The sequence below is a fragment of the Neofelis nebulosa genome, chromosome 3 (genome assembly GCF_028018385.1).
Source record: "Neofelis nebulosa isolate mNeoNeb1 chromosome 3, mNeoNeb1.pri, whole genome shotgun sequence".
Classification (NCBI taxonomy): Eukaryota; Metazoa; Chordata; class Mammalia; order Carnivora; family Felidae; genus Neofelis; species Neofelis nebulosa.
The window spans coordinates 81,049,342-81,066,293 of record NC_080784.1 but is presented as its reverse complement, the minus strand read 5'-3'; the positions used below and the strand labels follow the sequence as shown (position 1 = coordinate 81,066,293).

The 16,952-nt window shown below is 39.3% G+C and overlaps 1 long non-coding RNA gene across 3 annotated transcripts in view; it reads right to left on the bottom strand.

Moving 5' to 3' along the window:
- The window catches only part of LOC131507007 (uncharacterized), a 96,383-nt gene extending 79,443 nt beyond the window's left edge, over positions 1–16,940 (bottom strand). For all 3 annotated transcript variants that reach the window (XR_009259264.1, XR_009259265.1, XR_009259263.1), the window contains exons 1-2: positions 16,685–16,940; positions 15,279–15,433 (exon numbers count right to left, since the gene is read on the bottom strand). This is a non-coding gene — a long non-coding RNA (uncharacterized LOC131507007). The remainder of the gene's footprint in view (positions 1–15,278; positions 15,434–16,684) is intronic.
- Between the last annotated feature and the right edge of the window lie 12 nt (positions 16,941–16,952).

Here is a 16,952-nt window from a genome sequence, read left to right as displayed (position 1 = left end):
ATGTAGATATATTTGTTTCAATTTTCTACATTATACAGAAGCGTGTGTGTGTGTGTGTGTGTGTACATATATATATACATATATACATATATACACATACACATATATAACTAGATTGCAAAGTTTCAATAAATTCTTCAAACAAAACATGAGATAAAAAAAAAGAATGAAATCTTGCAATTTGCAACAACATGGATGGAGCTAGAGAGTATTATGCGAAACAAAATAAGTCACCCAGAGAAAGATAAATACCATATTATTTCACTCATATGTTGAACTTAAGAAACAAAACAAACAAGCAAAGGGAAAGGGAGAGAGAAGAAACCAAGAAACAGACTTATCTAAAGAGAACAGACTGATGGTTACCAGAGGGGAGGTGGATGGAAGGACATGGGTGAAATAGGTGATGGGGATTAAGGAGGGCACTTGTTGTGATGAGCACCAGGTGTTGTACGCAAGTGTTGAATCACTCTATTGTACACCTGAAACTAATACTACACTGCATTAACTAACTGGAATTTAAATAAAAACTTAAAAATATAAAATGAGAGAAATTTCTTCCTTGTGGTGACTTCAGGTACTATCTTAGACCCCTGGGAAACATATGTTAACTCTTCTACACTATTAGGGGTTCTGTATGGAAAAGCTGGAGAAGCATGAGTAATGGGTTCCTGTTAAGCAAAAGTAAAAGAAAAATGTGATGAAAATATCAGTAAAGAGGTCAGTTGTAAGATTCCTAACCTTTTCTGGAAGAAAGAGTTGTTAGTTAAGACTAAGAACATCTTTTTCTTTAAATCAGAGGTAAACTGGATTATGTAGCCTCCACAGTAATTATTATTATTATATGTATGTATATAATATATACCATTATAATATGTATTATTATATAATTTTACATATAATACAACTAATTTAAATATAAATACATATAAAATAAATATGTTATTGTATTATATATAATAAATGTTATAAATAGAAATACTAGTTTATATCAACAGGCTTCCACAATAAGAAAATGTCTACCTTTATAAACCATCTTAGGGGATGGGGCGCCTGTGTGGCTCAGTCGGTTAAGCATCCGACTTCGGCTCAGGTCATGATCTCACCATCTGTGAGTTTGAGCCCCGCGTCAGGCTCTGTGCTGATAGCTCAGAGCCCAGAGCCTGCTTCAGATTCTGTGTCTCCCTCTCACTCTGACGCTCCCCTATTCATGCTCTGTTTCTCTCTGTCTCAAAAATAAATAAACATTATAAACCATCTTAGGGGGAAAATAAACAAAAACAAAACGCTGCTATATGTAAGAATTTGTAACTGCACACACATACACTCTCCCAAATTTAAAATAATCCAATTAAGAAACCACAGTCCCCTCTTAAAGCTAAAATTTTTTAAGACCATGAATGAAGTGACAAAAGTATAGCTAATGAGATATAGGATCATAGTTCATTATTAGAAATTTTAAGGATTATCTATAAGTAGAAAGAAAACTGGACCACCAAGATTCACTTTGGTATATTTTGCATAAAATTTTACTAGTCTTCAAGTTTCAAAACTTGCTCTCACTGCCTTGCTTCACCTCTTTCAGAAAATATATGTTGCACAATTTGGGGCTCCCTGAGGTTAACTCGTATGGTCAGTTCAGTGTTGCTGTAAACTTCAGATCTGGATATTGTCCCCCATTTGCTCTTTGGAAAGATGCAGGGCACTTACTTCAGGACACCTGTCCTACTGTATTAGCTTATTAAAATTCTGGTGACAGTGTAGCTGAAAAGTCAAATGGAAAAGAATTTGAAAGTCTCAGCATCTTCCCTTCTGCTGATTTTTTAAAATGATTCTTGAGAAGAATGTTCCTATGCAGAATGACCAGGCTATGGCACCTGGAATCCCATCACTATAAGCCTCTTCATAATCGGCGTAGATGGCCACACAGTGCATGCACCCCATAGTGATGAGAATCAATCATGAAAATGGCTGAAATAATTGGGTCAAATCTACAGCAGGCCAGTTGAGTGGTCACATAAAAATGAGGGCATATTCACAAATCATAACAGATCATACTTTCTGTGGGTAAAATAGGAGTGATGATGGTGAAGTATCAGCCAATTTCCGAAGGACACTAACAACTAAAATGATGTAAATTATTAATATTTATATAGGTATGGAATAAAAATAAACAACACTGCTTATCATATAAATTTAGGCAGATTTATGTCCCAAACATCTAATTTCCAGCCCATTCTCTCTCATAAAAAAAAGTTAGCCAGTTATGGAAGCATTGGGGAGGTAGAATATTTTAAGCTGAAGTATTATTTTTAACGTTGTTTCATTATGCTAGGTTGGATTTCTTCCATTTGTCATTCCATATCCATCCTCTGCCCTTCTCTACTGTGTCTGTGCCCTGGGAGGCTAGTTTGTTTGGACTACATCAACAGGCTTCCTTGTCATCTGGCTTCCAGTTTGGCCAATAGAGGGCATGAATGAAAGATCAAAGAAAGGGAGGAAAGTGAGGTTGAGCATTGTTTCAGCTCCCCTTAATGAAGTCATCCCTCCACAGAAGGTCATAACTCTTTTTAGATGGCCTGTTCCACACAGCCTCTCTGTCTTCAGGTTCCAGCAACTACTTCCTCCTTTTTGCCCTGCTACTGAACCACCCCGACTGGTTTCCACACTCCTTGACAATTATTCAAAATAATTGTCTGATGATAACAACAGGTGTGGCAGTTTCCCTCTACCTTTTGCATACTTTCCTTGATAAACCTGAGACAAGACTCATGGAACACACCTTCAGTATTATCTCAGACCTTCCTCAAGGGCATGTTGGCCTCGCCTCAAGGGTATGTGGCTTCAGGTCTAACAGCTGTCTTGGGGATGGAAAGCAAGTAATTCTGTCAGGTTGACTTAAGCCAGGCCTCTATTCATCAAATGTACAATTTTTTGGTGATACAAATCAAGTACGTCTGGCTATCTAGTTTAATCTTTACTAGGAGACAATTCATTCATAACATTTCTGCTTGCTTTCTATCAGCTTTTGTTCTCAACTACCTTTGCAAGGCTTTCTAAGTCAAACAGCCTTGGAATGTAGAGATAATATCTCCTTTCAGGAAAAGAGCACACTTGTTTCCTGACCAGGGTAATAAAGACAAGGTCTCCCTCCAGGGCGAAGGTAGGCAGGTTTGCATGCAGGCCCTTATAAGAGATTGGGGATTCTAAGTTTGGAGTTCCCCATCTGTGATGCAAACCCACTTCGTTCACAGCATACACTCACACCTTTCCACCTCACTTGTAGGACTTGGAAGGCAAGGGAACCAATGTAGATATGCAACTCACACTGCCTACTGTGCTGTGAGTAGAAAAGTTGTCTCTGTCTCCTTTGTCTCTGACCAAGATACCTCATATCTTCTACTGGCATCTACAAAACTATGGCAGGCTAATTTGTTAGTCTGCAAACAGGGTAAAAACATTATACCCTTCACAGCTCTTAACAGTCCAAGGACTCCCACTGTAACCGAACTAACTTTAACTCACTCCTTGATGAGTCACAGAAACTACACCAGGTGGAGTTGTCACACAAAGTAAACTTTATCTGCAGCAAATCATGTGGAATAACTTTCAAAGCCATGATTCCTTGAGCAAGAGTGAATGGGTTCCTTTTATTTAGAGTTAGAATGAATATTTACATAGACGAGCCTATGTCATCATAAGGTGGGCATAGGGTGGCACATGTTCCTTAAGGAAACATGCCTATACATACATATTGTATGTTATGTAAAGGAGGTTTGTGCTCCTCCTTCGATGGAGATTTTGGTCTCATAATGAGGTAAAGGTAACCATTGGTCACTCCATGCTCCATCTGTGCAGGCGTGAGTCAAGGTTAAGTTAAAACTGGTCTGGATGGGGGGCTTCTGGGTGGTTCAGTCGGTTAGGTGTCCAACTTCAGCTCAGGTCATGATCTCGCAGTTTGTGAGTTTGAGCCCCTGCTGTCAGCATGGAACTGCTCCGGATCCTCTGTCTGTCTGTCTCTTTCTCTCTCTCTCTCTCAAAAATGAATAAACGTTGGGGCGCCTGGGTGGCTCAGTCGGTTGGGCATCCGACTTCAGCTCAGGTCATGATCTCATAGTCCGTGAGTTCGAGCCCCGCGTCAGGCTCTGGGCTGATGGCTCAGGGCCTGGAGCCTGCTTCGGATTCTGTGTCTCCCCCTCTCTCTGGCCCTCCCCCGTTCATGCTCTGTCTCTCTCTGTCTCAAAAATAAACATTAAAAAAAAAAATTTTAAAAAAAATGAATAAACGTTAAAAAAACAAAAAAACAACAACAAAAAAAAAACTGGTCTAGATGGTCTGGGCCCACTTGGGTAGAACTTTGTGTGGGCAGTTGTTATTGCTTGAGGGTAGTTTCCGGTTCCATCACAAGATGCTATGTGCCTCAGGTCTTTGCCTGAATTAAAAGATAAGCTGGAAAGAAGAGCTTAAGGAAAAATGCAGGAAAAGGTCGTGGGTACAAGCAGGTGAGCAGTAAAAGGCAGGACTTGGGGTCTAGCTGGTGACACCGTCTCAGTAAGCAACCATCCTGAAGCCATGTATTTCTGGATCAGCCCTGCTGCCTTTTATACTAACTGTAATCACTTTTCCTCTGATCATTAAGTACTGCTACTTGGCTTATATCATGTCTGGATCCCCCCCACCCTCAGTGAAATTAGGAAACCTATCTTAAGTGTGCTATTCCTCAGTAGCAGCTACAATTACAGATGATAGCCATGAAAGCATTTTCCAAAGAGGGTGGTACTTATTTTACCAATGTATTTTTCCTGCACCCCTTCTGAGGGAGACCAAGTTAGAGGGTAGGGGACTGAATGGACTGCACATGAAAAATTCACTTTAGCACCCCTAGTCCCAGGGTCTCTAGATTCCTCCCTCTACATTATGCCAAGGGAATTTTTGCACCTTGACTTCATCTAGTGTGGCCCCATTGAGTCCAGGCTTTGGTTATCTAGAATTATTCTAGCTGCTCCAATTAGCAATATTTGTTGAAGGGAACAGAGTGCCAGAGGGTCTTATACCAGCAATGAAATATCGCACCCTGAAAATGACACACACGACTTTTGCTTATAAGCTGTTGGCCAGAACCACATGCCTCCTCCTGTAAGGGAGACAGCTAAGTGTAATCTTTCAGGGTGCTGGAGAGAGAGAAGAAAACTGGGTATGTGTCAGCACCACACCAGGTGAGTCAGGGCTGCCACAAGTGATAAAGAGCTACACTATCACAAACTATTTATGCACCCTGATGGACAGCCCACTTGGCTATGCATCCTCTCTCATTTCTCCTGAACCACTACCAGAAACACAGTTCCCGAAATCCTCAACTTGGAGGATTGCAGCAGGTTTGTTTTATGTTAGTCATTTCTTTGCTCCCTCCCAGGAGCCTTTTGCTAGTACAGTTCATTGGCGTCTTCTGGACCTAGTAGAGCCAGGTTGTATAGTTGCTACTTATGTTTTATAATGGAATGCTACTGGGCATGCCCAGCGTTATGGTTCAGTGATCACATAATAGCTGATTTGTGATGGGTGATTTAGGTTGTCCAGTCACTTAAGAGTCCCAAAGTCAGATGCTCAGTTTCCATCAGGACTCAATAACGAGTTATGAACTGCTTTTCAAAATGAAGAACAGTTATAGCATGAACTTCCTCCAAAACCTTGTCTAATCTGGGGCCTGCCATGGTCTCCAGACCCCATCTCTGCTGCCAGGCACACTTCCACTGCCATTAGATCTGCTAGGCTGTAAGGCCCAACAGGCATGTGAGCTTGCTTAGCGGCCTGGACCTGTTACGGAGCTAGTTCTTGTTCTAGGACCCACTGAAAACTGGCAGCTTATGGGTTATCTGCTGCATGCTGCAGCATGCCCAAATGTGGTATAGGTGGTCACCACAATCCGGAAAGCATCATACACTGTGCCTCTTTCTTTGTGGTGGTTGGGGCAAGGTACTGCCACTTATCTCTCTGTAGAAGGTATCGCCTAATATGCTCCGAATCACTGGACCCCTTGAAACTTCATCAAAGTGGCAAGGCCCTTAGGAGCACCTGGTGGCTGGGACGGTTAAGCATCCAACACTTGATTTTGGCTCATGGTCCATGAGTTTCAGCCCCACTCATGCTGACAGTGCAGAGCCTGCTTGGGATTCTGTCCCTCTCTCTCCCTGTCTCTCTGCCCCTCCCCTGCTCTCACTCGCTCTCTCAAAATAAATGAATAAACTTTAAAAAGTTGGGGGGCCAAGGCCCTTAACTATCACAGTTTATTGTTCCAGTCAATATACATCTAAAACTACAGCTGCAATTAACATCATAGTCTGATTAGGTCTGCAATAATCTATTATTTTTCAAGGCCCTTTAGCCTTTTGCTCTGGTCACATAGAAACATTTTATGCAAATATAATAGGAATCACTATCCCAGCTTCTCTCAAGGTTTTTATGGCAGTGGTAATTTCTACAATCCCTTCAGAAGTATTGCTTACCAACTGGTGTACTGTGTGGGAAGAGTTCCAGAGCCCTCATTCCAAAGGAAAGGGAACCAGAGAATGGCATTTCGTTAGTTATCAAGTATATGTGTGTGTGGATTCTCACCATATGTTCTACAACTGTAATAATAAACACCATATATTCTATAATTGTAATAAAACACTAGTGCTCTATAGTTCCAACTAGACCCACTGTTAGCTGAATTTGAACCAAGACTTTATCTAAAGCCTGACATCCATAAGCATCTACTTTGGTGGACTTTTGTAGCGTTTTGGGTCTCTGGGGATCAGTGTAAAATTAGCATCAGTATGCAGTAGTTCCCAGAAGTTCTGGATATTTCTCTTTCCTCAGTGCACAGTCCCCTGGGTAAATAGCTATGGGTCACTCTGTGGAAAGCTCTCCACTCTGTGGAGGAAATGCACTGTATACACCTATGGCTGTACTGCAGTGTTCTTTCTCAGAGGCTCTCTTGCCTCCACCTCTGTTGAGGGGCTTCAGATCTACACACTGGCTTAGTTCTGGGCACCTGGTAAGAAGACATGAATCCAAACAGTGATGTCTGGTTAGTTTCTCCCCAGCTGAGCTCAGAGTATTCCTTCTATGTAAAGCAGAACCTGGGTAGGCTGCCCAGTTGTTTCAAAACACACCTATTACTATTTTCTGTTGATTCATTGGACTGACCACACTAAACAGATCTTTGCTGGGATCTACCACCTAGCCTCTACCCCTCTGAAATTCCATTTTCTCACTGTAATCAGGAAATGCAATTTTTGTAGCACTTCCCACTGTCTTCTATGGGTTTCAGGACAGAGTCCCACAGAGATGCTCTCTTGTTCCCTTACCCAATGCATGGTGAAGGAAGTGGCCTCTGGGCTTTCCCAGAGGGCATAGTGGGTTTGGAGAATCAAATCAAGAGGCTGCCACTGCCTCCAGCTTCTTCACAGAACCCCAGAATGCTGCTAGAAGACCACAGCTATGCTGAACACCTCATTCTGCCTTCTGAGTAACAGAGAATGCATTACTGGAGGAACCTAATCACTACAGAACTTTAGCTCCAAAGGGTTTGAGAAATGTACTGTCTAGCTGGGTGGCTATGTCCCTGATCACAAGTCTTCTCCTATGGCAGAAGGGAAGACCAGGCAGATGTGGGAGGATTACCTCTAGACTGTCATGCTTCACTCTCCTCTACTGGTTTCCTCCCATTAGCATTTAAACATGCTCAAGTCGCTGTTGTTTTATTTCATTTTTGGATTAAAAAAACAAAACCCTTCCCTCATCTCTATGTCCCCCCGTATTTCCACCTCCTTATTCTATATAGTTCTACATTATGAAAGAATTGTCCTCAAATACTTAGTTATCGGTGGATGTAAGAAAGTCTGAATTCAGCATAGGAAAGGAAGCTCGAGATATCAATCTGCAATGTATGAAACTGACAGCTGTGAAGTGACTAAAAGTTGATGATGATTCCAGTGTCAGGCCATTTACTAAAAACATCAGGTGTGATAGGAAAATAATGGGCCCCAACGATGTCCATGTCCTAATTCTAGAAACTGTGAATATGTTACTTTGCACGGGAAAAGGGATTTTGCAGATGTAATTAAGGACCTTGAGATTATTTTAAATTATCTGGGTAGTATCAATCTAGTCACACGGTCCTTAAAAGTATAAGATGAAGAAAAAAGTGAGGACTCTTGAAAGGAACTCAACCCACTGTTGCTGGCTTTGAAGGCAGAGGAAGACCATGAACCAAGGATGTGGACATCCTCTAGAAGCTATGGACAGCCCTTGGTTGATGGCTAGCAAGGACAGGAGCTCCAGTCCTACAATTTCAAGGAACTGAATTCAGCCAATGACTTGAATGAGCAAGGTAAGATATTTTCCCTAGAGCCTCCAGAAAGGAATGTTACCCTGCCAACTCCTGGGTTTTAGCTCTTTGAGGTCCATGACCCCAGAACTGTTAAGATAATATACATTATTTCATCAACTAAATTTGTGGCTGTTTGTTATGGCAACAACAGAAAATAAATCAAACAAGGTATGGGGTGCCTGGGTGGCTCTGTCAGTTAAGCATCTGACTTCAGTTCAGGTCATGAACTCTGTCCTGTCAGCTTAGAGCCTGGAGTCTGCTTCAGATTCTGTGTCTCCCGCTCTCTGTGCCCCTCCCCCACTCATGCTCTGTCTCTCAAAAATAAACATCACAAAAAAAAATTTTTTAATAAAAAAATAATAAATCAAACAAGGTACTTTTGCCACACAAGTCTTCCTTCCTGGGGACACTTATTATAAAACCAGAGTCCCTGAGATTAGGGGGAGTTGAAAAATATTAGTTCCGGGAAAACTAACTGACTCTTATATCCTGACTGAGAAAACGTTCTAGGGAGAGTATCAAGCAGGAAGGGAAAAATCAAAACGAGAAAACTGGAAAGCATACATCATAGGATTTGCACAATAGCAGCAAAAAATTCTAGTTCTACCTCTAAATAGTAAAGATGATACATAAATAAGGACACTGGCCCAAGCCTGGTGGGACTCCATTTAGAACTATGTGTACACAGAATATTGATTGGTTCAACAGTGCAGGAGAGGTTTAATTCTCACCCCACCCCCATATCCTACCTATGTAAAAGCACACAGACATGTGCTTTACGTGAGTTCACACAAGCGCAATTCACAGCCTGAATATATGAGAAAAGTAAGAGTTTTACCTTACTCCATAGAGAGCTCTCCTTACATTTGAAGAAGAAAACTATTCCTCCACAGTAGATTAAAATCCTCCCATGTATCCTCTTTACCTCATGTAATTTGTCAAAGCCTTCTTTCTATAGGGATCACCATAGTCTAGCATCTTAATGTACAAATGAATGACATATTGATTCTTGTTTAAATCCTAAAAGAATTTCTCAATATAAAAACATTCTTTTCCCATATTTTTATAATGCACAGAATATTCTTCCTAACCAGAAATACCTTCTCTCCCAAATCTTTTGAATTATCTAGTCTTGAGTCTGTTACTTAACATTAAGGTTTTTCACATTTCTTTCAGACTGCAGAAGTGTCACTTAAATCAGCCTGAAAAGAAAACATCCATGGAGGTAAGAGAAAAACAACTTTGCTACCAGACCAGACAGAGCTACTGGAAAGTTCATCTAGTGAGTAATAATTTATAGAAAAGGTAATTTATTATTTACTGTGCAAGTTGTTGGCACCATTCACAGCACCTTCTTCACTTGAGTGACAAAGGCCAACATATACAACTAAGGATTATCAGGTGGCTTAAGATACTTTATCACCTTTCTTGTGAGAAAACTAAAGAACCCTACAGTCATTAATCCAGTAATTCTAGTAACACACTTTTGAAGATGAGGGCAAATGTTCTATTCATTAAAGTATTTATTTCTGTAGTTTAAACACAGAGCCTTTATAAGGAAAACCCAACATAAAAGTCAATGTACTAAAGGAAGAAACCTGAATCAAGAATGTAAAAATTAAATGTGTAACCAAAGAAAGCCATCAGAAATTATTGTTAGGCAAGCCCTGGAAATGTGGGAAATTGTAATTGGGATAAAATAAGAAACAAGGCCAAGGACAAAGGCAAGTCCAAATCAGAAACCCAGGTAGAAGATCCTAGGACTGTAATTCCCAAACTGTGTGCTCAGGGGCATAGGACTCTGGAGTGAACCCACAAGGCACCATGAGATATTTTAAATGTTTCAGAGAAACACAGAGACATTTGTGAGACATCATTTGAATGTCTATGATTAGGTTGTTCGGACTTAATTACTTAATAAATGGAACTCTACAGTATTTCTTAGGCTCAAGACACTATGAAAAAAGTCCAACAATGCTATGAAACAAGAAAGTTTAGGAATCTCTGCCTTAAGGACATACCAGGGTTCAAAAGACATAGCCTGCCTAGAGTAGAACCGGAAAGGTAGATCAGGGGCGCCTGCGTGGCTCAGTCCATTAAGTGTCCGTCTTAGGCTCAGGTCATGTTCTCGAGGTCTGTGAATTCAAGCCCCACATCTGGCTCTGTGCTGACAGCTCAGAGCCTGGAGCCTGCTTCAGATTCTGTGTCTTCCTCTCTCTCTGCCCCTCCCCTGTTCGCTCTCCGTCTCTGTCTCTCTCAAAAATAAATAAACATTAAAAAAAAGAAAACAAAGAAAAGTAGATCAAAAGTAAAAAGGACAGCGCCTCAAGCCTCTGCATGCCTCCTTATACATGGTAGGGCCTTTCACTCTACTGTAGCTTTAAAGAAAGGAACCTTGTACCCTATTACTCTGAATTTACTACAGCATCCCTTCAAAATCAATGAATCTTGCTTGTAAATCAGTGAATCTTACTCTTAGTAACAAAACCAAAACCGTGATTTTTTCATTGTTGGTTGGGGACCAAACAACTAAAGTTCCCCAAATATTTAGTATGAGAAAGTCTACTAAAATTTAAATACTTCTCTAGTGAAGAAATGAATGAACTTTAAGATTCATTCAGCAATAATAGTCCATTATAGAAGTTTTAAAATTTACTCTAAATTAGGGGTTGGCAAACTTTTTCCATAAAAAGTCAGATAGTATTTTTAAATATTCTTTTCTTTTTTCTTTTTCTTTCTTTTACAACTCTAAAAATGTAAGAGCTAACTGAAAGCAGTGGGTATGTTCACATTGTTGTCAACCAATCTCCAGACCTATTACATTTTGCAAAACTGAAATTCTCCATCCACTGAACTAACATAATAATTCCCCGTTTCCCCTTGTATACCCGTGTGCATCGCAGCACTGGACACCATTAGGGGATAGAAAGTCAAAAGGTCAAAGTACACACACCAATGTTCACAACAGCAATATTCACAACAGGCAAAGGTGGAAACCCAAATGTCCGTTGACAGATGAATGGATAAACAAAATGTAGTCTATACAGCCTTAAAAATGAAAGAAATTCTGATACCTGCTACATGAATGGACTTTAAAAATCATTATGCTAAGTGAAATATACCAGATGTAAAAAGGACAAATATTGTATGAATCCACTTACATGAGTACCTGGAATGAATTCATATAGACAGAAAGTAGGATACTGATTACCAGGAACTGGGGGAAAAGGGAAATGAGCAATGTGTTAAACAGATACAAAGTTTCAGTTTGGGATGATGAAAAAATTATAGATATGGATAGCAGTGACAGTTTCACAATAAGATGAATGTACGTAATGCCCTGAACTGTACACTTAAAATGGTTAAATAGTAAATTTTATGTTATTTTACCACAATAAAAAAAATGTAAAAACATTTCTTAGCTTCATGAGCCATATGGAAATAGACTGGAGACCGTAATTGGGTTGCAGGCCACAGTTTGCTCTGAATCATAAGACCCACTAAACAAAATGAACAAAATGACATGAAATACTTAGAAGTTTTTTTGAATTCACTGTAATTCATTTTTATTTCAACTTGAACATGTTAAACAGATTTTCACATTTAATATATTTGTTACACTTAACAAATTATAAGTGTACCCAGTAACTTATAAGTGTAGCCAGTAAATGTTTGAGAGAAGTCTCTTTAAGATGAAGTCAACTGATGCCACATTGGGGCACCTGCGTGGCTCAGTTAAGTGTCCAACTCTTGATTTCAGCTCAGGTCATGATCTCACGGTTAGTGAGATGGAACCCAGAGTTGGGCTCTGGCTGACAGCTTGGAGCCTGCTTGGGATTTTCTCTCTCCTCCTCTCTCTCTGCCTCTCCCCCACTTATGCTTGCTTTTGTTCTCTCTCTCTAAATAAATAAGCATTGGAAAAAAAAAAAAAAAAGACGAGATCAAAATGTATATAAGGACATACAGACATACACATAGAAATCAGGTATTACATGTAATATGTACAGCTTTACCTGTTATAGATGTAGGGAGGTATAGAGGAGATAGAAATAAATAAATAAATAAACCACGGTGTCTTTAACAAAGCTTAAAATGTAGTCTGAACAACGTGGTAGGTAAAGCTGAAACTTAATGGGCAAAAAATACTCAAAGTTCAGATTTTAAGTTGGATATTACAGCTAGTTCCACTTATATTTTCTTCCCCATTCATTTGGTACATAGTAGACCATTTTCCCTCCCATTTAGGGGAGAAGAGAAAATGGTACATTACAAAATCAAGCATAATGTAAAGACCTGCTCATATCCTTTCCCTACATTTGCAACCTTTAAATCTAACACTCACTTAACTCTTTCATTGGTTAGCATAATCTCAAATTCTGAAGGCAACATACTCCTAAAAAAGAAAACCCTAGACACCTTATGAAGGCTCAAAGTCAGCTCTAGGAAAAAAAGAAAAAAAAAGAAAAAAAAATCACTCTAAGCAAGAAGCCTTTTTCCAATAGATAGAGTGCACATAAATATGGAGACAAGAGACATGGTTTCAGTTATCTACTCACTGGAAAAGATGTGTAACAACCCTACACAGAGAAGTAAAATAATCATTTTTATTATGCTTATGAATTCTTTTTAAGACTTTAACTTTATTGTTTTTTCAGAGCAGTTTTAGATTTAAAACAAAATTGAAAGATACAGATAATTCCTATATAACCCCTAGTCCCTCCACACGTGCAAAGCCTCCCCATTACCAGTATTGTCCACCAGCATTGTACATTTTTTATCAAGGATGAATCTACACTGACACATCAAAATCACCCAAAGTCCACAGCTTACCTTAGGGTTCGTTCTTGGTGTTACACATTCTATGGATTTGGACAAAAGCATAATGACATACATTCATTAACATTATAGAGTATTTTCATTGCTCTAAAAATCCTCTATACTCTGTTTATTCATCTCTCCTTTGTCCCCGTCTGGGAGCCATTGACTTTTTTTTTTTTTTTTTTTTTTTACTGTCTCCATAGTTTGTCTTTTCCAGAATGTCACATATTTGGAATCACAGTGTGTAGCCTTTTCAGCTTAGTAGTATTCATTTAAGGTTCCTCCGTGTCTTTTCATAGCATGGTAACTCAATTTGTTTTAGTGCTAAATAATATTCTGTAGTCTGAATGTACCATTGTATATTAATCCATTTATTTAATGAAAAACATCTTGGTTGCTTCTAAGTTTTGGCAATTATGCATAAAGGTGCTATAAACATCAATGTGCAGGTTTCTGTGTGGACATAAGGTTTCACCTCCTTTGGGTAAATAGTAAAGAGTTCAATTGCTGGATCACATGGTAAGAGTATATTTCATTTTATAAGAAACTTCCAAACTATCTTCCAAAGTGGCTGTACCATTTTGTGTTCCCACTAGCAATGTATGAGAATTCCTTTTGCTTCACATCTTCACTAGCATTTGGTGTTGTCAATTTCTAGATTTAGGCCATTCTAAGAGATGTGTAGTGGTAAGTCATTTTTTTTGTTCACTTTGCATTTCCCTGATGGCATATGATGTGGTGCATCTTGGCATATACTTATTTTACATCTGTATATCTTCTTTAGTGAGGTCTGTAAAGGTGTTGGCCCATTTTTTAAATGAGCTTTTGTTTTCTTATTGTTGAGTTCTAACAGTTCTTTAAACATTTTGGATAACAGTCCTTTATCAGATGTATATATTTTTTTTTTTTTGCAAATACTTCTCCCAGTCTGTGTCTTGTTTTCCATTCTCTTAAAATCGTGGATTCTTCAGGTCAGGAATTAGGACACGACAGAGCAGGAAAGGCTCACTTTGGTCCACAAGTCTAGGTCCTCAGCTGGGAAGGCTGAAAAGGCTGAAGGGTAACTAAATGGCTGAGAGCTGGAATGTGCTTCTCCATTCTCGTATCTGGCACCTAGGCTAACTGGAGGGCTGGGCTCAGCTGTGACTGTCAATCAGAGTACATTCAAGGGGTCTCCCTATTGCCCTGGGCTTTTCACAGCACATGGGACTCAGGTAGTCAGACTTCTTACATGATGGCTGAGAGCTGCAAAAGCAAGGGTTTCAACAGACTGCATGGCCTTTTATGACCTAGCCTCTGAAGTCACATATGGTGACTATGATCACTTTCTCTATATTCTCTTGTATAAATCAATCATAAGCCCATCCAGATTTAAGAGAAGACACAAAGTATATCTTTTCATGGGAAGGACATCAAAGAAGTCATAGCCATATTTTAAAACCACCAAGGGCATATTTGTATAGAGAGATGTGAAGACACATACCAAAAGGTTGACAGCAGTGCCCACCTCCCACATTCCCTCAAAGTGAATTTTATTAACTTATTAAGTCAGACTAACACAAACATATTCTCCATGGATGGCAAAATTCCATCTACCTATTTTCATGTAATACAGTAACAAACAGAAACTTCATTTCATCTATATAAACTGCATCAAGAATGAATAATGTCTTACTTTGGGGCCTAGTACCATCTGCCAGTTACAACAACTTCTTATCTTCCAAACACCATCAAGCTCAGATCCACCCTCAGGCTTAGACTAAGTCATATCCAGAAAGAATACAGAGAATACATATAGCAGATAAAGTAAGTAGACTAGAATCACACCAGCATTATGATTGCTGAAATTGGTGGCCATTCTCTATCTCAGTAATTGCTAGACTTTAGGATCTCGTGGACCAAGAAAAATTTCAGAAATAAAATAAACCAAATGGGAGCAAATAAAGTTAGCAACAAATATTTCTTCAAAGAAAATTATTTAGAAAATAACTACTCTATAACTGTCATTGGATAAAAGAAATAGAATGAACAATTTCAACATAATGCACAATCCTTAAGAGTAAGTTTCACTAAATGAAAAACTCACTATATTTTTTTCTTATTTCTCTGCTGGTCTGTAGCAACTTCACCATAGATGAACCCCAGTTCACAAACTGGTGTGCAAAACTACTTGTCCATCTAACATTCTGGTCTCTTCCATCTCTTACTTTATTCTGATAGTTCTACAACTTTAGCTTGCTCCTAGGAAAGACAGACAAATAAGTAATTAAAACACAACATGAATGCCATAAGGATACAGGGAACAAAATCAAGAAAGTTTTCACAAATTAGGTTGAAAAAGGTTTGCCCCTGGGAAAGAATGAGGAAGACTATTAAAGGTGGCAATGACTGTGACCGAAAGCATAGAGACAATCTACGTATGCGGTATATCCAAGGAAGATACATTGTGAATCAAAAAAGTAAGTAGTGGTTATACTTGATTGTAGAGCAAGGGTTGCTTTTCTCTTCTATATTCTTCTATTTTCTGAAATTTAACACTGGAATATGCATAAATTTAATGATCAGGAAATACACAATTATTTTGATTTTGTAGATTACCCTTAGGAAGAAGAAACAAAAGGTCTATTTCCCTTTGAGAAAGCAGTTTGTATTAAAAGAGGCCAGGTTGGAAAATGGAGATGTTAAAGACTGGAGGATGGATGCAGAAATGCAGCTCTAGACTTTGGCCAGGGCAGATGACACTGGGGAAGATAACATTCCCTCAATGCCTCTGTTAGAATTCTAGGCTAGGTGTACTCAGACTGTACTCAGAGGCCTTCTTGTCCACAGTCATGAGTCAGAAACTCTCAGGTGGCAGGTGTGTCTGACAAGTCAAATGCTTAGCAGTGCCTTTGGAATCAAGAGACCAAAGTTGGAATTTCAGCTCTACCACTAACTAGCTCAATGAACAAAGGCAAATTACTTAACCACTTGAAACTTTTTTTTTCATCTGTAACATGGAGAACTGCCTAGTTTTCTGGATTTAGATTAACTGATATAATGTAGGTGAAGAATTTAGTACAATGCCTGCCCCTCAGAACATGAGAATTATAATAGAGGACACATTTGTATATCTAATTGAGAAGTTAGATATTTGCTTTGTTGGTTTTAAAAGGCTTTAAGATCCTATTTGCCATTTGTTGTATAGGTTTAGCTAAAAGCTGTCAGTTGGAACGTCAAAACCTTTTGAAACTTAAATGTATGAGTTTTTCACTCTAGTTCTAAATGCGGAAAGGATATTCAGTATTTGCAGTTGCTTCTAAAATTCAGCTACCTTTAGAATTTTCTGCAAAATCCAGAAATAATTAAGTAGCTCTCCAGTAGTTTCTAACAACTGATAGAAAACTAGGAGGACGCTTTCCATTCTTCTCTTATTCCACCCGCTCCCCTATCCACTCACAGAGAGAACCGGAGACTTCTATGCAAATAAATGGCTCAGTTATAAGGTCTTACCCAGGCTTTCTTAATGCTGGAATACAGTCAGCAGAAGAACATAGTAGGTGTCCCTCAAGTGTTCTCCATCAATTCTTACAGCTTCCAGAATCCTGTTCACGGGCCTTTGGGGCAACCGGTACCAATTCCAACAACTTCTAACCATCTCCTCTCCTACCAACCTCCTACCCTTGCTACGCCTCTCTACAGCCCCTCCCCCCGCAAATGACCAATCAGAGAGTGTAAAGTGAGGCGGATGGGGCGGGCCCAGTTTGGAGCTGTCGACGAA